The sequence below is a fragment of the Chrysemys picta genome, chromosome 6 (assembly GCF_011386835.1).
Source record: "Chrysemys picta bellii isolate R12L10 chromosome 6, ASM1138683v2, whole genome shotgun sequence".
NCBI classification, from domain to species: Eukaryota; Metazoa; Chordata; order Testudines; family Emydidae; genus Chrysemys; species Chrysemys picta.
In genome coordinates this window covers 107,920,510-107,947,186 of record NC_088796.1, presented here as the reverse complement: position 1 = coordinate 107,947,186, position 26,677 = coordinate 107,920,510, and the positions used below count along the sequence as shown (strand labels likewise).

The 26,677-nt window shown below is 38.7% G+C and overlaps 1 protein-coding gene across 39 annotated transcripts in view; it reads right to left on the bottom strand.

Annotated features, from left to right (window-relative positions):
• Positions 1-22,469, bottom strand: part of PTPRD (protein tyrosine phosphatase receptor type D) — a 1,673,772-nt gene extending 1,651,303 nt beyond the window's left edge. For 9 of the 39 annotated variants that reach the window (XM_065549568.1, XM_065549595.1, XM_065549566.1 and 6 more), the window contains exons 1-2: positions 22,324-22,469; positions 21,753-21,861 (exon numbers count right to left, since the gene is read on the bottom strand). The gene's annotated coding sequence lies outside the window, so the exon portion shown is untranslated. Of the gene's footprint in view, positions 1-21,752; positions 21,862-22,031; positions 22,275-22,323 lie in introns of those variants that run through there. The other 30 variants (XM_065549583.1, XM_065549580.1, XM_065549573.1 and 27 more) reach the window with 12 other exon arrangements.
• Between the last annotated feature and the right edge of the window lie 4,208 nt (positions 22,470-26,677).

The window sequence follows — 26,677 nt, the reverse complement described above, 5'->3', positions numbered from 1 at the left end:
TCTAGAATTTTATATCACCTCTTGCCCACAATACATCCCCATGTTATACATCTTCCTGCTATTTCAAAAAAGTTGTACATTTTAATTGAAGTTAATGCACCCTACAGTTTGTAGCGTGTGCTGGGATCTTTCTGGATGAAAAGTGTTATAAATGTAAGTTATGCATCATAAGAAAACCTAAAATTGGAATTCCCTTATTCTTAGCACTTTGATCATGAATCGATATTGTATTTAAGGGTCTTAAGTCAAAAGTGATCTCAGGTGTCATTTCTAACAGAAGTCAGGTGCATTAATTGCATCACCTTTTGTTTCCAATTTTTGGCTGTTAAAGCCCAATCCCAACACATTTTTAACTCTCCTGTTTCCATGAATTTGAGGATGTCTATTACATTCTACATACGTTTCTTCCTATATAAATAAGCCTCATTCCTCTCAGTGATACCATACAATTTACTATTTAGTTCTAAAATCATGAAAATCACTGCATTTAAAAATAGAAATAGGTATAAAGGATGGAGAAAACTTGTTACATACTTTTTTTTTTACCCTTCCCTTTCAAGAGTGCTTATTATATCTCTTTTTCCATAAACATAATCCCTTGTTTGGTATGAATACCACAAAAGTAATTAACAGAGGTTGGAAAATTGTTCCATGTACTTCTGAGAAAGGAAAAAAAGAAATGAACTCTCTTCCTACAATAAGATTCTAAGGAATTCTCTAATAGAGGAAAAAGCCCATGAATAGCTAGTGTGGAATAGCAATTCCTGAATCCACTCTGGAAGTGGAATAACAAACCACAAAAAAGCCTTCATTCCAGAATAAGAGTGTCCACATGAGGAGCTAGTGCAAAATAGTTATTTTTGTATTTTAAATTCACGCCCTTATTATTTCACATTAGCGTCTCCATGAATTCCATGTGAAGCCAAGCCCTAAGACAAAAATCTCATTTATTTGGAGTTAAGTTATAAATACGTATTCCAAGAGCGGGAAGAAATGTTACAAGATTGTTGAAGTTTTTTAAAAAAATATTCACATATTGGAAAGCCAGGAAATTTTATGTTAATATAAAACTTTCACAGAAAAATTAGAATGTAGGGAAATAAGGGTAAGGAAACAAAAAAGAATTATAAGAATGTTACATGTAGTATTTATATGAAATTTCTGTTTTCTTGATTTTCTTCAGATTTAAAATAAATAAATAAATTATTTTTATACTAGAAATTTTCCTATTTCATACCATCACAGTAGAAACCTAAAGTGAAAAAAAAAATTCTGAACATTTGCGGGGGGGTTGGGGGAAGAGGAGAGAGAGAGAGAAATAAATTAAAAAAAAAAGTCACATCTATAATGTCTACAACTATAACTGCACCAACTCCATAACAGACAACTAAATACAAAGACAAAAATCTATGGGTTTTTTTTCCAGATATACCAAATAGAAAAATTATGAGAAAACTAATGAATTTCAGAAGATTATTTGGATTGCTCAGTTCACTCAGGTTTGTCAATTGTAGCACTAATGCTATTGTAGCCACAGCAAATACTTTCAATCACGATAATTAATTTTAAAAGATAAGGCACCTGTAGTATTAATTATGTTTATAGCTCCATTACTGATTAATCTCTTATCAGTCTGCATGCAATAAAAGTGGCTCCATTGAAGAAATAAAATTAAAGCATGTAATACTTACATTTGAATTTTCAGGTAATTTAAGTTCTTTCAAACTACTGATTGCTTTAAGAGTGACAGATGCAGAAATGCCTTCTATAAATCACTGCTTTTCTCAAGCAGCTTGATATATTACTAAAGTTCCATGACTAGCAGCCTAATGAGAATGAATGGCTTACAATCTTCTGGGACTGACCCACTTAGTCATTCACACCATTGAATGGGAGACCGCTCAGAGGTACAAGGTCACACCTCTGCCACAATTATTCTGTCTAATGAGGTATCACAAGCTCTCCACCAGTTCAAAAGTCTGTAGTAAGGGTAGCCTAAGGATAAAATAGTTTGGTATCCTCACACTGAAGTCACGATTAACTCTGATGCTCTGTCACAAACCTTGCACAGAACAAATTAAATGAAGTGTACCATTTCCTACTGAACCATTTGCACTTTAAAAAGGTAGAAGCGATAAAAATGTTACTTTTATATTGTTGGGGGGGGGAAATGACAGATTTTTTTCTCCAACTGCCCATATATCGGTATGGTTTAACTATTTAAATGGTAACTGTTTTTATAATTTATAACTAGCCATATGTTAACATCAGCATTAAGAATTATCGAATTTGCTTATGTTGTAGAGTTTTCATCTTTTAATTTTGAAGAGTAACTTTTGCAGGGAGATATAAGAGTCTAAGGTCAAATCCCAAGTCTTAGTTAACATCTTAGTCTCTCTCTCTCTCAAAAAAAAAGGAGTTTATATAATTTTATTTAGTTATCTGTGGTGCTAAACAGAAAACCTATGTAGCTTTAGCTGCTAATTAATAAATTAATGGCAAACAGTACATTAAAATTGAGGTGAGTTAACAATTGAAAAAAGCATACTAAACTGAATAAAGCTTTTATAACAACTAGTAAGTGTGTTGTAGAAAAGGAAACAAAAATAGATTAATTTGCAGTCTAGTAATGAAAATTAACTGACTGGGTCAAAAGTAAGAGTGTGAAACCATCTCATTACCAAAAATATTAGCATGGCCTATTTTTTTTCCCCAACATTGCCATAGGCCGCAATTCTGCTCCCATCAAAGTCAGAGTAAGTCAAATCCTGCTCCCATCAAAGTGAGAGTTTTGCCAATGACTTCAATAAGAGCAAGATCTGGTCCTTGATCCTTTATTGCAAGGACTGCACCACTTACTTTTTATGTTTCTACAACTCTTAAAATAAACCATCATCGCTGAGCTTCTATAACTGGTGGATAATGAATTTTACTTTTTTTCCTTTATCTGTTAGTTCTTTATCCTTCCAGGGAATCATATTCAGCTTTATCTTACATTAAAACTAGAGAGACTGAAAGGGCATAACAGACCCAATTTGATTCTAGACAGAATAGAAAGATTTTAAGGAGAGGGTAGTTCACTCTCAAATCAAAGAGAGTTAATAGATTTACAAAAATAAATGATTATACAGCAACTTCAGAATTACATAAGAGGCTTTTTTATTTCCTAGAAGAAGGCTTTTTCATGGGAACAGACCAAAGAAAATTCTTATGTATCAATGTTCCATATGAGAACATAAGGTACTCACAGGCCAACTAATCCCCAGGCCTATGAATGATGTGGGTACCCACACTTCAGAAATAAGTGACAAAAAGATGATTGTTTTGGCAATATTTCTTGGTCCCCGGACTTTCTTCCATGGTAGCAAGAGTCCTTAACTCCCTCTGCTACAACACCCTGCCCAATCCCTGCCTTCCAAAGCACTTAACAACTCAAGGGTGGACATTCAATGTGTTTGGGAGGTCAACTAGTGCAAGTTACTCTTGACATGCTGTCCTCTGAGTCTCGAGAAGCAATCATATCACAAGAAGTGGATATCCCTCAGTCTCAGCCCCTACTTACCTGATCTTCCTGGAAAAGGCTTCTATGGGGGAGGGGAAACATATTCCCTACTTCGGTATCCCTAAATAAATTGAGAGCTTTGAGTTCCCCTGTGCTCACAGAAGAGAGAGGAGCATTTGCCATTCAAAAGCAATCAGTTACTGAGAAGTGACTAGATTACTTGGAAATACTTGATAGTCTTTACAATGTGAAGTACAGGTATTTTAAGAAGGGCTAAAAGGCATTAGCAATTCTGTTTATTTATATAGATAGGAAGCTGACATTGGCATGTGAAAGCGTACAAGAAGGAGGATGCATACTGTAAATAGTGGATAAACATTTTAGTGCCAATAAAAGGCAGTGAACAGTATTTAATCTATTTTGCTAAAGCGAACATAAAAAAGTAATAATGCTGCTATTTCTCAGGTCCTTTGTAGTCATTCTTTCCAATAAAACCTTTAGAATCTAGTTAATACAAATACAACTCAGTACTGCTCTTCATAATAGCAGAATAGCTTAAGATTTATTACTAGTAGGATTTGAGGCTCAATCCTCAATTGTGCTAAGCATACAGCCTAAGGGCTGCTCTAAATTATGCCGGCTGTTGTGATCCCATAAGAATTGCTGTGCAGCTGAGGACTGCACAGAGTGTTGTGTGCTCTAGACCTAACTCTTCATGGCCTTGACCTGTATATCAGCAAAATTTTTGGCTTCCTCTTCAGGATAGCTTTCTGAGCACAAAACTGCTAGAAAAGGGCCAAGGACTGAGCCACTTGTTCTAATACTTACTATAACTTTCAATAAGTTACTGGTAGTAATTTTTGTTAGGTTGTGATCTTTCCCAGCTTCACACCACAGACTTGGGCTGCTGAGACAGTTTGAAAGAGGGAGACCTGAAGATGTTTCAGTGCTTTCCAGTTACTGTTATCTAGGGTTACCGTCCGTCCGTATTTCCCCGGACATGTCCAGCTTTTGCGTCTCTAAATAGCCGTCCGGGAGGAACTGGTAACAAGGTTAAAATGTCGGGGGGGGGGGTGGGTTTCTCCCTCGCCTCCCTCCCTTCCATGCAGAGTGCGGCTGCTGATTGGGCGGCTGGGCCAATTGAGCTGCTCCCATTGGCCTCCAGCAGCCAGAGCCCTTCCCTGCTCCCCCCCTCCCTCTGTCTGCAGCCCTGGGTAACACACAAACCGACCCACCGGGCAGTGTGTTTTGCAAACACGTGGAGCCAGAATGGTAAGGGGACTCCGGGGGGGGGGGGCAGTCAGGGAGTGGGGGAATGTTGGATGGGTCCCCGGCCTCCACCTGCCATGCCCCCACCTTTACATAGGTGAGTAACAATACTTATACATACACTTGCATAGTCTCTTGGACTTTAAGTCAAAGTGATTATTCCAGTCACAAGCATTTGTGGGCTTGGGGCCATACATTCAAAATTTTATGTAATGTTTTAAGAAGCAAACATGAGAATGTTTTTTTAACAGAATACTGTGACTTTTGTGTGCATGTAAAGGAAAGACCAATATTATCCCAGATTCAGATACAGTGAGGATCAATATTATACAAGCTTCCTTATACAAATCCCTCAAGTGCCCCTTCAATTCTGATCTGCAATATCCTTATTTTCCAGTTCTGGGCCACTCAGACAAATTAAAGTAAAATAAAATAACAGTATGCTACTGTTTGTGGCAGTTTTGTAATGATTATGGTTTTATTATAAACTCCCATTTGGGACTAAGTTGAGGCCACTGAATCTGGCCTCAGTCAAGAGGGAAAATGCTAATGAACTTGGCCACTATCCCCACAATTTTATTTTAAATAGAAGGGTGTTGTCTCAATGTCACAATGAGTTTTTTGGTTCCATAATGCTGTTTCTGAAAATGGCCTGATTATAACATGTAACAAAATTTTAATAATGTAATATAAGGTTTCCACAAACATATACAGTGTCTCACTCTCTCTAGAAACATTTACGGAAGACAGACATAAATGGTTGAAGTCAATGGTTGGTACTCGCCCCATACAAAAGGTAGTGCCAAGTGTATGCACCACTTAAGTCCCACTTAAGTTCCACGTGATAGACTTAAATCATGTACATGCCTGTCCCTCTGTACCAGGTTGTAATACACCTACAGTATAATTTATTTTGATGTATGGCTTTATTCAGCTGGAATGCCTTATTTAAGAATATGGAAACCTCTTTACTGACTTAGAGCAATAGTCTTATCTATTCCAGTATTCTGTCTCTGACAATGGTCAGAACAGATGCTCAAGAGCAAAGTGCAAAGTGGACAGTTAGGGAAAAGCCTGCTCATGGGGAAAGTTTCTACATAACTTCTATCAGTTATAGGATGGCTTAAACATGTGTTTAATTTTAAACTTTAAAGGTAAGCATGTGCATAAGTCTTTGCAGGACTGGGGCTTGGTATATAATATGATATTTTTATAGTAGTTAAAACAGATATTTTCACATTGAAATAATTAAAATTCTATACATCACTATTCAGTAATTAATGTAAAATGCAATGCTAAACAAAATTTCCATTAGCTTTTCACACAAGTCCAAGAAATAAAAATACTGATCATAATTAGAAATATTCAAGGTATAATTCAAAATTGTAAATATAAAAATGTTCACTGTTCCTCTGTTTACAATTCACATGTATTTTATGTGTTCAGCTTATTAAAACTTGTATATCCACTTATAAACTCTAGGTAGATTCAGTATCTGATATAAATGTTCCATAAACGTGTATACCATTTTATGAGTTTCTGTAAATTGTGTATACTCACTGTAAACTTTTAGGTTCTAACTTTTACTAGTTAATCTCATAACATGATATTGTGCAGTGAAGTACAGAAACAGCATAGGCTCTTCCATTAGCCAATAAAGAGTAAAAGGAATTAATCTTATAACCTCAATACTAGCAGAAAAATATAGTAATGATAAGGTAATACTAACTCAATTTCTATGTGAGTTCTTAAGAATTTGCTGCTCTGGTCATAATCCAGCTCTGGAATTAACCACATTTTGAATCAAGATCTTAGATCTTCTATTCGTTATAGTAATGAGTCTTGCAATTTTTGGTGTTCTTCAAACCCCAGTTTCTGGAGGTAAGTGATTATGTAATAATCTCAACTTTCATTAATAATAGGTAAGTTTCCAGCCCTCATGGCTGTGAAGAAAAGCTAGCAAATATGATCTGAATGTACCCCCAAAGGCTCAAAAGCCAAATAGAAAACAAAAAGAACTCCAGATTTATTCATTAAAAAAATAAATCTCAAGATACTGAGGAGATGGGTGGACTCTTGATTTGTCAATGTGTGTAGTTCGTAAGACTAGTACTACCCAAATTATTTTAATATATCCATATTATTACCTGCGGTTTCTAAGGACTAGTCTGAAAGGACAATTCTAGTATCAAGGGGAAAGTCATCTCTCCTTGAATAAATCATTTGCAGTAATAGCACACAATTCATTTCCTGGTTACTACTGGCAGCATCTGGGCTGCAGATTACTGGTAGAAGAAAGCCTACCAAGAATAAGGTTAAAGAGGACACCCACCCACTCCAGCTATGCTTGTGCAGCTGCCACAGCCCACATGGGGTCAAATCCAAGTATCAATGAAGTCAAATGAAAAACTCCTGTTGATTTCAATAGAAATCAGATTTGGCCCAATGTGAGCAGGGCTAGCCTTGTAGGGAGAAGCACTAATTCCACCAACAGTGCTTTAATGGAGTCTCCAATGAAATCTGAAGATTCTTCCTCCCTACCCCACCCACCTCCAGCAAAATCCCAGGTTAAAAATGGTAGCAGTGATGGAACCATGCTCCTGGAGGAATACTCTTTCTGGCACGGATGCCACTGCAGATGCATCAGGATGCAGTCTAGCTATGTAGGAAAACGTTGCACAAAACTGAACCAACTCTCACTTGATAAGTAGATATGGTTTCCATCTGGTGATCTAACAGTATGTGAAGAACATTCATATGGGAATCCTCACTACCTGTGCTCTTTTGAGATATGCCCAATGCCTCTTATGGCTAACATAAACAGACTGGTTTCCCTCAATGCTACATGATTCACAATTACATATATAGAACTAATAGCCTATTATCTATTTATAATTGGTTCACCTCATCTTGTAAAGTCATGTTCATGTTCTGTGCTATTTATTCCTCTGTGACTATTCTGGAATTAGATTAGTTAGCATTATTACATCTCATAATATGTTTGGCTCCATTATCTCATGTCAATGTTGCTTTAAGTATCAGGGGGTAGCCGTGTTAGTCTGTATCTACAAATATGCATCCGAAGAAGTGAGGTTTTTACTCACGAAAGCTTATGCCCAAATAAATCTGTTAGTCTTTAAGGTGCCACCAGACTCTTTGTTGTTAATGTTGCTTTAGTTACTTTTTTTTTTTTTAAATATCTCTGTCCTTGATGTCTAACTGCTTGACATCCAGCGGAAAAACTCTCACTTGTTTGCTATGTGTCAATCTTTCTGATGAACATGTGTGTCCATCTTTTTTCGATGAATATATGTAAATAATATTTTAGCCAATAATTCTGCTGAAAATAATCAAAGATTAGGTGAAAGCCTGTTATAAGTTTTTGCTATCTTTTGTATTGTTAGGATGGTTTCAATTTGGAACATGCCTATCAGAAATCCTCTGGATTTTCTAACACCAATTCTCAGATTCTACTGACAAGGGGATGTTGTTTCTAAATAATTTCCCCAAAATGAGGTCCACTTTCTGTGTCTGTGCTCCAAGTTCAGACCATATACCACAGATGGTTCTTACATCTAAACTAATGCTGCCTTTACTCATTGTAAATATACAAATAAAGAGTTTAGTTTTAATACGGAGTCCCAGTAGTTTTCTGTCCTGTGTTTCTAAAGGACAAAAAAGTGATCGCTGATTGTGGGAAACATTTCTGTATCCCTTTCCTTTCCACTAATCCTCCTATAAATCTTTAGTGACAAAAGACAAAATCTGATTCTTGTTACAAGCAGTTTAACAGTTTAGCAGTTCCACGCTGGTCCCTAGTGGACATGTTTGCATCATATAAGTGCCCAGTCTGGCACTTTCTACCAGTTTAGATTTCCCATTTATAACTGAAAATAAATCACAGTTCCTCAGCAGGCAAGCACAAGACCTTGGGAAAGAAGAGAGATGCACTATGGGGCTGAGGGAAATATAATCCAATTAACATTCAATTCACTAATGTCTGCACACATATGTTTCACACTTGAAGAGAAGAGATTTCGAACACCAAGCAGGAGATACTTATAAAAAACTGTTTCAACTCCCTGTTTCCAATATTCACAGATTCTCATTCCTTCTGGGTTCTACTCAATGTAAAGCAAGTCATGCAGGCATTCTATCTTTTTCCTGTTTAGATGTTAGATCAGAACTGTGACAGAGAAATGGAACATATAAAAAGGGTATCTGGGTGGGGACTGCAGAGAAAAACAAATTCATGCTCACTTTAAATAAAGCCATAGAGAAATAACCCTCATGCAGTGCAAAGAGCACATATGCACAATTCTTGGACTTGATCACCCTTCCCATGGTACAACCTATGGGAGATGGCTCAAGAGAAGGAAATGTATGTGACCATCCCCTCACATAAATGTGGTGGAAAATTTTCAACAACGTCATTAAGACAAATAAGTAAAAGGATGAATTTTTCACAAAAAAAAAAAAAATCACGAAAAACTCATTCCACTTTTCAACCAGCTATAGAGATGGACCAAAAGTGTCAAAATTCAAAAATCTGATGGAAAAGAGGACACATTGTTCCTTATTCCCCCCCCCACACACACAATGTTCAATTGGGCTCACCTCCAAACCCCATGGATCCTCTGGGATCTACTCAAGGCCAAGATTATCTGTACTGAGACCCAATGCCACCAGCTCTTGCCAGTGTCCCCTTGTCTTTAGATAATAGGAACACCACTTGGCACAGGTACCCCACTGCAAATGTGGGCAGCATACAAGATAACAAAAGCTCAAGGCCAGATAATTATCATCTCATTCTTTTCTTAGAAAACTTGGGGGGTAGGAAGGCAGGGAAGCAAATATAAATCTCTTTCCAGCAGGGCTTTGGAGCTGTGCTCCGGCTCCACTCCAGCTCCAGGCAAAAACCTGCAGCTCCAGTGCTCCGGAGCTGCTCCGCGCTCCAGCTCTGGGCTCCGCTCCAAAGCCCTGCTTTCCAGCCGGCCATGTCTCCATCCAATACAATATCTTCCACATCCCACAAATTCCTGAGAATACACAGTGCCATCCATGGAGTCTTGAACATAGTGGAGATGATGCCTGCACGTGGAGGCTGACGTGGACCTTGGGGATGGGACGGGAGAAGGAGAATGGTACACACCCTCCTGCCTCAAGAGGAATTTTTATTCACTAAAATAAGTGAATGTACAATTTTGCCTACAGTCATGAATGGCATAAAACTATTTACCGAACAACATATGGCACTGGACATTAATCAGCATGGCAATTCACCATATTAATCAGGCAAACATTACTGTGTAGTTTGATGGAATTGATCATAATTGATTTCCTAATACAATGTCACAGGATTGTCACTTTAAAACATATTTCTTTACTTCATCAGTAAAAAGCCCCCCAAAGCTAGCATGTAGCTCTATGGCAGGAGCAGAATGAGGCACACAGGATGCCTTAACACCACCACTTAACAATTCAACATGTGAATTCAACCGACGTGACAACACACTGCAATTACCAGATGTTCCCACATGTGTAACAACGAAGGAAATATATCACAGAAGAAAAGGAGGAATAAAAAGAGTTGCTGCCAGAACAACAGAACTAAAACCACAGACAATAATATAACATTTCTTGTTTAATGGCACATAGGTGAAGGGTTCTCAGTCCTTTCATAGTGCAGATCACAATTTAACACCTCTCTTCCTATTCATGGTCACATAGCACCCCTGTGGCAATTACAGCAGCTGCTTGCGTGGAAAAGTGATATGAAGAAAGTGTATTTTTGGATGTCTGTTAATGTGATTTAGCAGCTGGAAACAAGCAGGTAACTCAGCCACACAGAATACACATTGTGAACCTCTGCCTCCCCTGCTGATACAACCCTCCTAACTTAATCCCCTCTTTTCATAACCCCAATGAAGGGATTTAAATAAAACAAAAAAATGTGGTGCCACTGACATTTGCAAACCATTTTTCTATTCATTCTGCTATATGTTATATTCCTTTCTCCACTCTTTGTCTTTCTTGTCCTTTTAGATTGTACACTTTTTGAGAGAGGGACTTTGTGTCATGCCTAGCACAATAGGAACTCATTCTCAATTTTTCCCTAGGCATTACCATAATAAAAATAATAAACAGTGAATGATAAATATGCCTTAAGTAGACCTGCCCTCCATTTAGATTACAATTTTCTTCTGACCCACATATAACTTGCTGTCTAACTTTTTGCCATGGTAATTTATTAGGTTCAGCAATTTCAAGTTATAGTAAATTAAGAAAACTTCAGCTAGCTCTTCTCTGCTTTTTTGTTTGTTTTGTTTATTAAATTCCAAACAAATAAAATGCAGATACACAGTGAAGCACCATAAAGAATGTAAATGTTTTCAGGTGCTGTGGTTACCTATCCTGTGGGGGACAAAATGTTACCTGAGGTCATGTCTGATAATAAGATTAGATGAAATATATATTAAGGTTTCCTTGGATACCTTTTCTGCTTTATTAAATTGCTCTGATCCTTGTGATTTGTCTCACAAATTTTGAAGATCATTTCATCTTCTGTTTGATGAATGGCTTTGGCTCGCTAAATAGGAATTCTTCTCTTGCCCATCCAAAAATGTGTAGCGAGAGAGAGAGAGAGAGACACCTCTATCTGTAAGAATCATCCAATACAGTTGGAAAAGGAACACTCTGTTCCCACCATGCTTTATCCTAGGCAGAACGCTAAAAATGTTACAAGAATATACGAATGCCTTCAGTAAATGCTCCTTTAGATATCTGAAAGATATCTTTATATAGCTTGTTTTGTACTTAATTATTGCACTTTTCTTTTTGTCCAAATAGAATTATTACTAAGATTTATTACATCCAGCTCTGTTTATACTCTAAAATCAATAGCCCTGACCTCAGAACAAAATATTGCTGCCAGTAATCTTTAACTGTTGTACAATGGTCAAGATATCAATAACAGAACAACAAAAAACACCTCATCCTGCTTTCTTACATTTTTATTGTTTCCCAGCATCATTATAGCATAATATTCCTTAGATCCTTCATCCTTCCTTTTTAAGAATATTTCCATGTTGTAATCTTAGCCCATGCTACTTCATGTGTTTTTGCCCAGTCTCCCCTCAATCATCCACATACAAAACCCTCAAGTACATGCTTATTTGTGCTTGGAACCCATGCTTGTCTGCATAGTTGGGGGCACAGTCTAAAACTGGAGCTGTGCTTTAGCTTGGGCTGGAAACTGCCCACTTTGCAGCAAAGACATAGGCAAGATCACTCGAATGCTGATAGTCTTCTAATGCCCTTCCCACAATTTCCTCCACAGGACAGATAAATTCTCCAGCAATTGACAGAGTTGACTGGGAAAGAATCCTACAGCAACTCAGCACACAAAACCATGGGATGTTTTCCTGAACACACACAGGCAAGTTAAGAAACAGTGAGGACATAGTAATGTGGACAGGGCTTCGCTGTGGGAATGCTCATATTCAGGGTAGGCTGATCTGAGTATTCAGATGCCAACCACCAGGGCTGATTTACCCGAGTGTTGATTTACCCCAAGAAACAGAAAATAAAGAACCATCAGTGTAACATGTAGGATTAGGCTAGCATCGCTTTAAATTGTTTGTAAGCTTTCTAGTCACCTTCATTTTTCTATGTTTCAAAACCACCAAAATTTTGCCGGAGGAGCAGTGTATGTCACTAGACCTTGCATGTTACATATGCAGTTAGTAAATGGTTATTTGGATTCCATTTACCCTTTCATTTTGTGTATGTGGTTTAAAGTAAAAGACAAAACCACCAAGTAAATTTGTTTCAGAATATGAAGACAAGGCTTGCCCCTTACTTCAATATTTATACATTGTGTTATGATTACTAAGATGCCTTTACAATGGCAGTTAATCAAAATAATTGTACAAATGTTGACCAAAGTGTATAACAGGTGTTTTTGCTCTAGCAACAGGTATAATTTGTATAACATGATGAAAGAATGTGTGCTAAACATATGTGAGTGAAAAGGCAAATTAATAAATGTGGGGGTATGGATATGCAGTGATTAAAGAGTATTCTGTAGCCATACATTGGCAGGTGTAAATCACTATGTCATGAACATGAATAACATCTTTCCTCTCAGAAGACTCCTTGCCATTCCTAGTGGCTTTGCCATTTTTTCTGACCTTTTCTCTCTGCTCTCTGACATCTCTTCTACCATCTCCTTTTTAAAGACACAGGGGAATAGACTGCATCTATTTTATTTTTGTTGCACAATTTTATTTCATACTTTATAATCTTATTTAACTAGATGAGGAACATCATAATGTGACTGTCACCATCATGAATTCTTTCTTTTGCTGAACATAGTGATGATTAATAAAATAAAAATAGCACTGAACAGGTTACACATATAAACAAGCTTATTCATTTGTTTTCTTTTAGTTTTCAAATCTGGCAAAAACTTGTTACTAAAAATTAGATTTTTAATTTACATTAATTTACAAAAAGTGCTGCCTGATAACATAGGTGCTTCCAAAACCCACAAATGCTTATTTTAATTAAGCCTGCACCCCTTACCACCACATCTTCCCACCCCAGCCCCAACAGACTTGCTGATGCTCTCCAGCTCTAGAAGTTCTTCTTCACCTCCTGTCCCTGGTGTAGGGGCAAGACAACTGCAGTAATAGATCTACCCCCATCCCTCAAACCTGCATGAATGCTCACACAGACACCCCAGGCATGGAGGCAGCACAGCTTCAGGGGTTCTCCACCACAGGCCTGGAGGCAAGGAAGGGAACATGAGGTGTCAGAGAGGGGTAGTGATCTGCAGAGCTGTCGAGGATTATCTACTTCCCAGATGCTCTGAGAGCACAGGGCTGAACACTTCAGTAGCTATCCATCCCTTTGTGTTTAGACTGGGGAAGGGGGAAGAAAAGGAGAAATCTCATCTACATGCTGAGAAAGGAAGCTGCCTCTCAGCAGGTGCAGCGACACTGATTGGCTGCCTGTTCTCATTATCCTATTTCTGGGACGGGGCAGCCACTGACCCATAGTAGGGTCTGAAAACTTGCAGTCCTTGGGGAAAATGCATCATTTTGGTGGGTCTCAGTCTTAATATGTGTAGTTGGATGTTGTTTAACCACCTCCCCAAGAAAGAGCTCACCTTACGGCAACGTCCCTAAAGAGTACAATCAGCAGGTCGCTACGTGTGCCCAGTGTAAAAGGAGTTTTGAAATTAGTAAAAACACATTGCCTGATTTTCAGGGAGGCCAAGCATAGTTGACTTTAGTGGGAGTTACAGCTGCTCAGCATCTCTAATAATCAGGTCAATTTTATTCTAGAATATTTTTTATTGCAAAGTTCACAGAAAAATATGCTTTCTGATCTGATTAGAATGAGTCCAAGTAAGGAACACAGCTCATGTGATCAGTTGCATGCTTCCCAGGAGTTCCTCTACAATGTGTACTCAAAACAATAAAACACCTAGGAAATCTCTTCCACTTTGCAATAACAAATTAAAAGACAACAATATCAACAACTACCACCCCCACATCCAAATTACATCTTAATTATCCGCCATAATTAATATAGGGTTGCAAACTATAGGCCTAATTCTCATTCCCCATTCAAAACCTGAGTAAATGGGTTTTGCATTCAGTTTCAGAAAGGGCGTAGCTCTGTTCCCAAACTGAAGCAATATAATGGTACAACGGTGCTGACACTCTGAAGCTCCTAGTGCAGCTTCCAGATTATAGTAGTAGTTGCAACTTGTTATATTCTCTCTCCATATTGGATCATTGCTTAGACTTTTGCTATATCCCCAAGCCTTCCATCCAAGGTGCCGCAGAGAGAGCCACCACAGAACACTGGCCCATGGCAAGATAGTGATGAAGAATCCTCTGTCTGGCCATTCCACAATTTGCCTCACCACACATAGGGACCAAGACAATCGTGCTGCTTTCTGGGCCTTGTTACCCCCACACAGAGTAGAAGCAGTATTTACACGTTGGGGGCTAGAACCTTTAGTTACTAAGTGCAGGTACTCCTGGACAAAGGAGAGATTAGGAAAACCATTCTGTTTAAAACTGAAGAGGTGACTACATTATCCAAATGTGAACCTATTATCATAGGCTAGAAGCATGTCTCTATACTACATACATATTCTATTCCTGTCCATTGTCACTGAATGAGACTTTTCATTAGAAATATTTATATGAGAACCAGACCGCATGAGCATTATGCACACAAATCAAATATTTTATTTGTAGTACAGTACTTGAAAATCACTTGTATTATTCATCCACAAATGCACAGTTACACGCATGCAGACAAATAACAAAAAGTGTATTAAAAATAGTTACTGATATGGGTGGGTTTTTTTAAAGGAGGCTAATATAATAATATTATAAAATAATATTTTACTAATTTTACCTTAACCATTTCTTGTCTATTAGCCCTTCCCTCAGACAATTTTCACAGGACTCAAATGCCAAGCTCCCTAGTAGCATTTCTAATGGCTTCCCTTGGTATTACTTCCAGTCTACAAAGTAGTCAGCCAGCTAATAAGAAATTCTGTGGTCCTGATTTGCTATTTTTACTGCTGCATGGAGACTAGAATCATACTCATCCTTACTCTATGCAAATAAAATCAATGGGCTATACTATCCTTGTCTAATAGCTGCAAAAAGGTTACTTGAGATTCGTTATCACTTTCAGGGCCCCTGGCTCAGAGAGAGCTTAGCTTTGTAGTTCTATGGTGTGGGCTAAAAGTGCAAGGCAGCAATCTCAGGGCTGCAATGTAGAGAGGAAGGCCATCCCAACACATGCTTAGCCTATCTGTGCTCTTCTCATGACACCTGTACCCTTTCCTGGAGAAGCTATATTGCCAATGACTTCTTGCCTGTCCCTGAACCTTATCCTCTTCCTTTAAGTACAGAGAAGAATCTTGTAGGACAGTGTCAAAAGTCCCTCCTACAGGAATTTTCCTGTGGTTTTCCAATAGGATGGTACCACATAGAGCAGTTATCCCCCCACCATGATCCCCAAATGCACAGAGCACCACCCTGCAGGTGTATGAAGGGATTTTTGCATGGGTCTCATACCTCCAATTAATACAAAGTACCTGATCCAACTGAGCTGTGTAGGACTGCTCCTTCTGTAACTACAGAAGCAGGCCACTCCTGTAGTGGTGAGCAAACAGGTTACGCTGTGGGACAGGTATTCCACACATTGTACTGTGCATCGTGCAGGGCTTGCTCATCCCACTGCTCAAACTTTAACAGCAGGGAAAGGGGCATGTTAAGAGTGGAGGAGACAGAATACATCAAGGTCCAGACAAAGTAACTCGTCCTGTCACATTCCCACAGTGGCTGTTAAACAACCGTTTAAGAAACCAATAGTCACTTCACTTCCAGACTGGACCAGATGTAATTGTTCTTCTGCAGTTACTGATGCTGCAGTGATCTGAAGGTATTACAGCTCCCAAAGAACTGGTTGGTATATGCAGTATTTCCAATCAGCTGCCACCAGGAAATCTTGATTAGAGCAGATACCAATTGTTTTGTGACCCATAAAAGGTTCACCAATCTGAAGACTTCACAAGGGGCTCTAAAATTGTTTGTGTGTCTTAGTCATTAAAACCATTGATGGGCACAAATACCCCTTTAATCTGGAGTCCTCTGTGGCTACAGACTAGGCAGTCCAGTTCAACTAGTCTTGTTGAACTGAGATTTATCTCTCTCTCTCACACACACACACACACACAAAATCTAATCTCCATTTTTATTTCAGGTTAGATGGTATAATTAAAAATTTAACATTCCAACACTGGGAATAAATGAAACTACTTATGGGCAAGCAATCTCCAAATAAACAAACAGCAGTAACACTGATGAAGTATTTCTTGACAGGCCCCATATACATGTTCTCTGCTCTTATTACCCAGATCTGGGACTAGTGCAGAAGGCACCTCATGCAGGAGAAGCATGCACCTTGCCCTGCTTTCAGAGCCCTCTCTAAGCCATCTCATAGTCAGAGTCTCAATTCTTTTTCACATTCAGGATAAGAAGTAGGGTCTGGACTTACTATCATGCAGAGGATTTTTCCCAGCCCCAGCACAGACAGACATCAAGCAACTGGATCCGCAATCTATATTTTTCTTTTAACTATATAACTTTCATATAGTTATATATAAGCTCATGCTGCACGCAGATGGAACAAATTCCACATATCTTCCTTATGAAAAATCAGCAAACTAATCTGAGTCTTGCTCATATTGTAGATGTGCAAATCAAGAAATCTTTTGCAAAATACATTTTTAAAACCTTAATTTTAAATTTCAGCCCACTGCAAGTGTATAGTACATACAAAGTAACAAGCTTTTAAATGACTTTAAATATTCCATTTTGGTCATCAGGACACATATGCACTCAGGCTGTATTATATGTTGAATAACAAATTAGCAAAGTGTCTGTAAATAATACATTTTTATAAATTTAACATTTAGCTTTGACAAAAACATTGAAAAGTTGATTTTATGGGTCAGAAATTGCAGTCCTTATTCATTTAAAACTCCCATTGAAGTCAAGTGAAATTTAAATCTAAATATGGACAGTAAGATCCAGCCTTTATAGGCAAGAAAACAATTTGGCAGTACAGAAATATATAGCATAAAATCTATACAGTACGTATAACAGCATTCACTTAATAGGATATGTTCTACATCTATGATATTCTATACGTATAAAACCTCTTCTGCAGCTACTGATAGCATATGAAAATAGATACATCATTCAGATTTGGCTTGTTGACAGTAAAAGTAAAAACCCCATTAATATTCTCAGTTATCACTAACCTTCCTCTTAGTTTTTTTACATTAAAATGTAGTTGTGAAGCCACTGAGGTCAAGCAGAGCAGATCTACTGATGCTTAGAAAGCATGTGACAACACCAAAAAACTTTGCAAGCCTCTCTTTATATGCCTGTTTATGTACAATTTTTGTGAGTGTCTGTTTCTCTTCTCTTAGTCTTTGTAATTAAGGGCATTAACATCAAAATGAATCTTTTGTTTAAGAATTCCTGGTGCTTATTTCCTACTTGATTGTAAAAGCCATATATGTGACATTACAGTGTTTTCTACAGCAATTAATTATGATGTCCAAAAGATTATGGACAAGATTTATTCCTTGTTTAATGCCACAGATGTCAATAACCTTTGACTCTATTATCCCAATCCTGCTGTTATTACTCTGGCAAAATTCTGTTGACTTCTGAGCAGTTTTTGGCAGAAACACACCTGTAGCATCAAACCTCCGGGTGAAAAGTAAAATAAAGCAAAAATAAACTTTTAAGAAACAAAGATCTTGTTTTCATCTGAATGTCCTCAAAACAGTGATTGTGAAAAGAATACAGAAAATATTTTTCCATGTAATGTTTTTCTATGAGTCATTAGTTGCTCTTTGAAAGCCAGATTTTTGCTAACTTTACTCTCATCAAGCGGTTTCTTACTCCATGAGTAGTTGCACTGAAATCAGTGGTACTATTTGATAAGTAAGGTCCTACTCAACATGACAAAAGGGATTAGAATCAAGCCCTGAATTATGGACCAGCTACATAAATGTGATTGTGAATTTTATATTTTTGCTGAGTATATTTGCATAAGTAAGTTATTTTGTTGTTTTCAAGGTACCCAAAATGGGACTAAACCAACTAAGCTTACACTAAGCACAAGAATTTCATCTGCTAACCAGTTTTCACTATAAATATAGTACTAGTAACCATCTTCAGTAGTTATACCTAAAATCCTAACCTGGTCTGCTCTCTGTTTCAGCCAATGCAGTCTTAGTTTTTCCAACTTATTATAGTACTTTGAACTTGTATAGCAAACAAGTATATTCATAAGTTAGGACTAGCAAAATGATTAAATAAAATAAACAAGACATATAAAACAAACAGAAAAAACAGCTGGGTATTGTTTAATTTTATGTTTATTTTGCCAGCTACTTTCAAGTATAACTGAGATCTCTTATTATGTTTTTGCAGTCAAGCACCAGTCTGTTTACTGTCAGTTTATTCAATAAAGCCAAATGCAACAAAAATGAATAGTACATGTCATAATTGTCCTTAAGTAGTTTTATGAATGAAGTCAAATTACTGTGTTAAATGATATTCACACTTATACAGCAGACTTGTACACTACATGATAATAGCAATGAAACAGAGAATATTTGCTTTCACCAACTGTAACTGTAAGCAAATACAGGTACACGGTACTTTATTAGTAAGAATTCCTACAGTAAGCACACGTTAGAGGAATTAATCATTCATTCCCAGCAGACTGCTTATATATTTCACCAGGCCATTATCTGATCTGAATAACAAGAACAATTGCATAGTAAAATGCATTACCGCTGACAGCAGCAACTTTATGCTATCAACTTTAAGATGTAACTATTTCTGTAGCATTGAAGGCAACAGAGATTTTTGAAATCTCCTTTGTTTCCTTTGAACTAGCCTGCCCTGATTTGACATGATCAAGATACATTCACACACACACACATACAATCAGACGTAACGCATATAAGCTTTAATTGCAGGGGCTTTGACTCAGGTCATTTTCCATTATATTAAGTTATAATTACAGCAAGTGTGAAATATGTGTCAAGCCACTTTTCTCTGAGACAGTTAAGTATTCCCATCAGAAATTCTAGATTTGTATGTTTTTATATGCCAAAAATTGAGGAAAAAGTATGTTCCAAATTATTAAAGTCATAAGTATGCTGTCATTTAACCCAATCCCAATTGCATATGTGATTAAATACTTGGGAAATATATTAAAATACTTTTGGGGAAAAGACAGACCATATATTATACATTCAGTATCACATGTTGCATATGTGGGGATCACTTACCACACCAATGAGTCTAACCTAATAAACTTCTATCCACATAGTTTCAAAATGCATCATGCAAATTAGCTAGATACATTCTTTTAATGTTTTCCACACAGAGAATATCCCAGCAATGAACAGTGTCAAAATGTTACCCATTATTAGAAAAGTAATTTTGAATGTTAAATTTATGTTCATGAAGCAATTACACAGAATGCCTTACTATGCCATCAGATACATACTATCATTTTTGTTATTTCAAGTCCAGAAGTTCATAAAACAACATTTTGCTGCCATAAATGCTCCCAAACACACAAAGAATATTGTGATGCAGTACTAAGTCACCAACCGTTAACTATCCTGTGAACTTATAGCCTATGCTTTGTATTATTCCTTGCTTTGAATTTATGTGCAGCTGTAGGCAAATGTGAATTTTATTCTACTACTGTACATGTTAGGTATTACAGACTGCTTTTATGTTAATGTCTTAAATCAATCTTGTCTAATTGGCCTTGTTATAGTATATTCTAGTTTGATAACTGTAAAGATAAAAACATTTGATTTTACAATAACTTTCACTTTTGAAAGTAACCATTAGCTGCCACTGACATTTAGGAGAAATTTTCACATTAAGATATAATATAGAATCATCCTGTGCTGTGTATCAAAAATGAATGTTCAAATATAAGTTGGTTAGTTTCTTGTAACTTTGAAAATTACATGAATGCATTCTGAGAATCAGAAAACTGAAAGCAATATCTGCAGGAGATTAACTTTTGATGGTTCTATTTACACTACACCAAGTATACTGTATTTTTAATTTATGCTGTGCAGTGTGGAATGTAATTTGTCAGGAAACAGGTAAGTTGTATCCAAATTGGGATCCATACTGTGCCTACTCTATGCATAACAATACAAGAAGAATTCAAATCAAAGTCCATTTGGCAATAATAATGAAAAAATGCTGAAATGTTATTGATTCCTTCTAGTACATTCAATACAAACTGAGTCAACTGTATTTCTACTGATATGACACAAAGGTTTTATTTAGATATTATAAAACACCAGCTAATAGGTTTTCATTGCCCATATTCATCATTCTTCTCCCCCCCCCCCTTCCCTGCCTAGGAAGCAGTTAACCCTCAACTACTGATATTAGTAATACCAGTAAAATAAAAAAAGTTAGTAGTAAGCTTTTATATATACACATACAGAGAGAGAGAGAGCGCGCACAGAAATGCAGCAAATGCTGATTATGGGTATGCCTATCCCAAGGGGAATAATTCTTGCAAAAGTTTTTTTATGCAAAGACATTCAATGTTAAAGACACCTTAAATCTGCCACTTCCTGCCATATCTCTGACAGAGCTTTGTACATTCTTCTATCAGTAGCACAACTCAACCAACAAAGCACAATGGTATTCTCCCCTTCCAAATTGAGTTTACCCTATCCCCCGCCCCCGCCAAAAAAAAAAAAATCTTTTTCACAAATCCAAGAAATGCCCCCAATACTTTAAGTAGAGCTGGAAAATCGAAACAGTGTTTCCTAGAGCTGCCATCCCCATCAGAAAAAAAATGTACTAAAATTCCAACAACGTTGGAGATTTGGACTAAAAATAATGTTTTTAAAAACGCCAATTAATGGCAGCCAAAAGCATCCTTAGTAACTACACCACATGTTATTTTATAGTAGGATGATCTGACACCTAGAGTCACCGTTCCGTTCAAAACCTCTCCATCCCTACTAGAAGCATCTCTTTGTTTATATTTTATATAGACATACATGTACCTAAACTCGGGGTAATATACACAACCAACACTATTCGAACCCATAACTCCTCTAATACAAGTGCTCACCTTCAATTTTCTTTTCTTTCTTAGATTTTTGTTTGTTTGTTTTGTTGTTGTTATAAACTCAGCAAACCACTCTTCCCATTGGGAACAGTTTAAGTTACAACAGTCAAAGTTTCCTCTTTGACCTGACCAGAGCTGGTTAGCAGAACAGAAACAGACACATTATAAAATGAAAAGATGCCCCCCACCCCCCCTGCACACACAAACCCTATACAAACAAGGATTTACTCACTAAAGCAGCCAGCCCGGACCTCTTTGGAAAACCTCAAGGAGTCTTCGCTTTCCTCTCCTGCCAGTCAGATGAAGAACAGTGTCTCTATTCCACACGGGCCCAGAGCGAACTGCAAGGGAAGAGAAGCACATGCCACATCAAGCAGGTTTGTTTTGGTGGGCTGACGGGTTATTCTTTTCAGGAGAGAGGTTTGCACCACGGCGCTATAGCGCATACATAAAACCCAGGCTCAAGCGTGCCTTGAAAATTGTTGGGGGGGGGGGGGAAGAAGAGAAATACCTGCAACTCTCTCCGCTGAGGCTAGCAGAGAGAGACTGGGGGAGGGGATTGAAGGGGAGGGGGGTGAAAGTGAGACGCTCCTTGGTGGCAACAGCTGGAAGAGGCAGCGAGAGCACGAGAGGAGTCAATGGTGCTGTCAAAGTGACACACACCCGCCCGCTCCTGCTGCCGGCTGTGTGCGAGGCAGCGGCAGAGGCAGCATCTCCCTCCAGCGCGCGCGCACACACACACACACACACACACACACAGGCGCATCCCCACCAGCGGCAGCCCCAGCCCCACACGCGCTCACCTGCATTTCCTTAACGAGCCACTTGATGGCTGGCCGCGGCCATGCACGGCGCTCTCCCCGGCTCCGGCCAATGCCCACCGGGGCGCTGCCGCTGATACCGCTGCAACTTTACTTGCCCTCTCCCTGCCCGTAGCCGGGGTGGTGCCTTGCGGAGAACAACCCCCTTTAGGAGGATGCCGTTGCTGGCGCCTCGCCCCACCCGCGAGGTGAGCCCGGCTGCCCTGCTCACGGGCTGCAGCGCGCACCCCCCGCTCACTGCGCTGCCGGCGGGGGAGCAGCGCCAGGGGTTGTTCCCGGGCAGCCTCCGCCCTGGGTGCGGGGGGCAGAGAGAGAGGAGCGCTCCCCGCTCGGGGTCACGGGGGGAGGGGGACAAGCACCTTGACCCGCTGAACTTTCTACCGGGCGATTTGGGGGGGGGGGTGCTTGTCGTGCGGGCTGCTCCCGGTGCACACCCCAAGGCGTGCGGGCGAAGGGCGAGCTGCTGCCGCCGCCTGCTTTCCCGGCCCTCCCTCCTTCCCGTTGCACTCGTGCAAAAGGAGCAGCCGATCTTCCTGCTAATAATAATAATAATAATTAATAATAAACCTCTCCCTTTCTCCCCCCTTTGCTCTCCATGGGAAAACAATTAATAATGCATCAAAATAATGCACCTTCACAAGCCAGCGGCTAGCAATGAGCAGATAATAATACCACCACTTAGGAGATCGCCGCTGTGGACACGGCGGTTAGGCACCTTTGCCTACCACTCACGCCGAAGTGTAAGCACAGATTGTGCCCCTGCTATTAATAAAGCCCCTTTCCCTCCCAAGCAGCTATCATCATCATAATCAAAGAAAGTCTCTCTCTTCCGAGCGGAGTGGATACAGCGCACCAGCGGGTCCCTACTGGGGCTGTGTTCTAGGCAGGGTCCCCCCCTCCTCACCCCAAAGCCAATCTGCTCGCTTCTCCTCCTCCTTTGCTTGCACTGGTGGGTTAAGCAAAGCATTTGGCCCTTTTAGTGTTTGCCATTCCTCCCCTGACGGTAGTTTGTGTATTTTAAATAAAGATTTCATTCTGCCAGCCCGCAGGAAGCTTTTAACAAGAGGCAGCTGAGCGTGTCGATATCTTATCTCTTTTTACTGCTGCTCCGGCGTGTACATCAGCTCCAAACTCATCTCTTTTCTTCCCCGCCTAATGCTGTGGCATCTGAGCGGCGGCAGCAGCCGAGCGCTGCTCCCGGGGGGGGCTTTTACTTGGCCCTCAAAGTATCTCCCAGCACTGAGTGGAGTCTGAAAGTCCTCCCTTCACTAAAGCAATATTCGGGGGTGATTGCCAGAAGGCTTCCAATTCCACTTTTAATAATAAATCCAGCGGGTAGGGAAATTGTTTTTTTTTTCCCCTTTAATTCTGAAGCATTTTCAAAAGAGGACGGCCAGGGCCTTTCAGCAACATTTCAATTACATGTTTCCCAGAAGTATTGGGAAATGCTGGTCCGTTCTTCAGGGCAGGGAAATATCCTGCACTTAAAAAACATTTTAAAAGGATGGACAATTGACCTTCCTAAATAGTTTATTAAAGACGGTAACAAAGAAAAAGACTAATGTAAAATAAAAGTAATCTGTATTTAAAATGCAATTTTATTGAGTCAGCTACCGCCTATTGAATATTTTAAAGCAATTGCTATACGGGATGTTTGATTAAAGCTGGTTTCATTTTATCACACATTTCCCACCACTTCTCTGTTCCGTTCCTGCTTGTGGTCACCTGCTACAAACACCTAAAAATACCTCGTTCGGCAAAGAGACATGGACTAGGTTCACCCCCAAACACACGCTTAATACAATATAAATACATAAGCCAGCTAGAGGAGCTTCGGCCAAAAGGAATCCGATTCTCATTCCGCAGGAAGGGGTTTGCCAGTTGCACCATTTACTCATGGCACCTGCGACAAGCATGCATACAATTAAATGCTGCTCAGTTTTCAAAACAGTGGGAACCTATCCTAGCTGTAAGAAAGAGTGAACCATTGCGGGCTAACATAGCATCTAAAATAGACGGGACTCCTTTACTTAACATGTGGACAGTTTGTCAGCAGCAGTCTCACAGCGGTACTCAGGCAGATGGGAGCTGGACTTCTCAATTTCACAATAAGGCATCAATTTAAGGCACACTCCTTCATTCCCAAATTCCCAGTACAGTCAATGTGCAGTCACTTAACACAAACACATCCATGCAGGGTAGGAGTGGCAGCCTTGTGAACGATATAGGGCAGATCCTCAGCTGGTGAAAATTTTCCTAGTTCAGCTGCAGTCAATGGAGCTATGATAACTGACAGCAGCTGAACATCGGCCCCTGTAATCTTTTGGAATAGACAAAGGCAACTTTTGCACGTAGTTCTGATCAAACTTTTAATTATGTGGTATATACAGTTTCTTTACACCTTAATTTGACTCTTATCTGAACTATGCAGACTTATGGTTTGAGGGGGAAAACAACACAGAGAAAATCTCATTTTTTTTCCTGCAATGAAACAGAGGCAACTAAAAATTATGCATGCTAAACAAATATATCTTTATTTGGATAGGTTGCCCAAAACTAATAAAGGAGTAGAAAAAAATCATATGCATGTTTTTTACTTTTAGTGGGTCACTTGCAAGTACTGTAGTCAATTATAAATAAATATAAAACTAATACAATTGCAGATATGTTTAATGTAATATACAAGGGTAAATATTGTAGACTATTTAATGATGGATTGTTATACCATAACAGACATGCATTCATCTGAAATAAATACTATTTCTTTAACATCAGATGGTTTAATATGGCTTATTTCCCAACTTATTCTGTTTTTTCTTGGTTTCATTTAAAGTCTCTTTGTGAGAGCATGAGTTGTACAGTTAATAATATATTGCTATATAGCACCCTTCACAAGTTCAGCATTTGGGGCAGGTTAGCATTTTCAGGTCTTACTTCTAGCCACCACTGAAATGCAGCCTCTGCTGCGGGGAAATGCAGCAACTATTCTGCCCCAAGATCATTACATTGTGATTTACTATGTTAGTAAAAGCCTGGATGAATTCACAATTAGAAAGTATCAAAAAGGTGAGAGGGGAGGGAATGTATGAAAATCCTTGGGAAACAGTCTCTGAAAAGCTGAAGCAAGTGAGAAAGGTATGAGGAAGGAATTTCAAAATCAGAAGAGATCTATTTAAAAAAAAAAAGTACACAAGAAAAAAAAATAGCCCCAAATTATAGTGCTTGCCATATCATGTCACCTGTCTCAAAAATAAAATAAAATCACCCTCAAGGAACCCATATCACCTATACACACCTAAGATACCTCACACTGTGCTCCTGTTGTAGTAAGGGTGATTTGTGCACCCGTACCTTTATACATGAGATTACAAATTCACTACTCTAATTTGCCAAAAGCACTTCTTTTTGGACTTACTCTGACTCATTTTCTTTTGCTGTGTGCACCTTTGAAAAGGATGGCTGAGGTTGGACATTTTATAAATAGTGGGTATGAAGTTGATGCATATGAGAAAGAACTGGGGGAGCTGCAAAATAACATGCAGGATGCAAAATAGCAGCTTATTTTACCTTTACAGATAGATCTGTGTGTGCACTTATCTTTCCTTTTACAAATAACTTCATTCCTGGGCCCAATACTTTTTGTGACGAATATCTCCCAAACAATCCTGCATTTGCAAAGAGATGGGCTTTGTGATCCAATAGGTCTTCACCATCTCTAACTTTTAATGATTCTACACTGTGCACATGGGGTCTGGTTATAACGCTGATGTCCTTCATGCAGACAAAACTCCTAATAAAGTCAGTGACTGAAAGAGGACTGTAGAATCAGGACCTACTACAGATTTGTACCAATAAGAAAAAATGGCACATTTACATAAAAAAGCACATTTGTGATTTTAGCAGCATACATTATGCAAAAGAATGACACAACTAGATTTTCTTCATTGGTATGGGGCCAGGTATTATTCTCATGTACTAATAGTTCTATAACTCTTAACTGGCAATTATTATGTTAAGGAAAACTATAAACAAAAATGATAGTTCAAATAAAGAGGTTGAAGAAGATGCTCTTTGTTGCCTTTTCCCTTTTGATCAAGTGGCACAATGGCTTCAGGTCCTCTGCAGGAAGAATGGTTTGGGGGTCTTTTTGCCTATGTGCCACTACTTTTTAAAATTATTCTTGACCTTTTGCACATTACACTCCGGTGCTGCACAAAGGAATTGCATTTCTTGTTAATAAAATCAACTAGAAATCTTGATCTTAAATTATGGAGCATAGATCGAAGCATTCAAAGTTGAATGCCTAAGGTTAGCCACCAAAATCTGTATTTAGACA